Here is a 1,681-nt window from a genome sequence, read left to right as displayed (position 1 = left end):
TATATATATATATATATATATATATATATATATATATATATATGAATATATACATATATATACACATGCATATATACATATATATATACATATATATATGCATATATATATATATATAAATAAATATATAAACATATATATATATATATATACATCCATACATATATGTATACACACACACACATATGTCTGCCAGATTCCTTGTTATTAAATGTTTTCTATGTTTTGTATACATATTTATACAAATACATTTTTGTTTCTTTGCACCAATCCTTCCCCCTCTCTTTTTTTATTTTCCTTCTCCTCCCTCTCCTTCATATCTCTTTTCTTCACTCATCTTTTTCCTTCCTTCTCTCTGTCTTTCTCTATTCAACATGTTTCTCTACGTATATACGCCACGTGACTGTTTTTATTTGTTTATTTTTTTAATTTTTTCTTTCTATCAAAAAAAAAAATTTTCGGTATATTTTATGCATCAAAATCTACTCTGGTATTCAAACACATCTAATGCATAATTATTATTTAAATATATTGATATTTCAAAATATATGTAAATATATAAAACAAAAATAACATAAAACACCGAAAATGAGAAATAAAAATATAAATATTTTAAATATCTTTCTTATATTTTATTCCTCATAGTCGTCTGAAGCTTGCAAACGAGAGACATGAAGTTAGGAATTGGGAAATCACACTTTCTAATAAAAAAAATATCGTTTAAAATTTTGGCACAAGTTTAGTCCCGGAACTATGTGGTTGGTAAGCAAGCTACTTACCGCATAGCCACTCCTGCGTCTGTATGTACTATGTATGCATATATACATGCGCATGAGTGTGTATGAATGTGTGTATGTGTATGTGTATGCGAACGAGTATATTGTTTATACACTGGCTGGATATATTTCAGACTGCCTGATTCAAATTCGTTTCGGAAATGACGCGAATACGTGACATTGATGAGCTGCAACGACAGCGAAATACGTATCAGTAACACTAGCGTTCATTTTAAGGAACGATTTCCTTTCGCCTAGCTATGAAGTATATTGTGTTTTTCAATAAAATGCGACTATAAAGGGATTTTTCCCTGAGGAAAACCGCAGCATCAGCCGTCTCCACTATACACATACATCACTTACAATGTATGGATATATGCATGCATACGTGTATATGTATGTATGTATGTATGTATGTATGTTTGTGTAGCTGGCTGTCTGACGACGCCAAGTGTCGGTGACATTTCGGATTCACTGATAATAAAAGTATTATGAATGACATCTAACTGTATAGTTTTATTGAGACCTTTATTGAATCACTTAATGTTCACAGCTTTATAATTTTTGTATTTTATAACAATAAAAACACTTAAATACGCACACACATACATACATACATACATACATACATACATACATGCATACATACATACATACATACATACATACATACATACATACCTATGTACATTTATTTCATCGGCTTCAATTTTTGCTTCTCAATCTATTCTCTACGTGCGTATTTGTTCATGTTTTTAGAATTTTATATATTTGTAATAGCACCATTTTCAATGCCGTGCACTTTCTCCATTACAGGAAGTGATTTTCTACACACATATATCCATACTTACATAAGTACATACATACATTCATATATACATACATTTATATATATATATATATAT

Source organism: Octopus bimaculoides, chromosome 17, assembly GCF_001194135.2.
Source record: "Octopus bimaculoides isolate UCB-OBI-ISO-001 chromosome 17, ASM119413v2, whole genome shotgun sequence".
Taxonomy (NCBI): domain Eukaryota; kingdom Metazoa; phylum Mollusca; class Cephalopoda; order Octopoda; family Octopodidae; genus Octopus; species Octopus bimaculoides.
The sequence above is the reverse complement of the archived record's forward strand: the minus strand, read 5'-3'. Positions refer to the sequence as shown.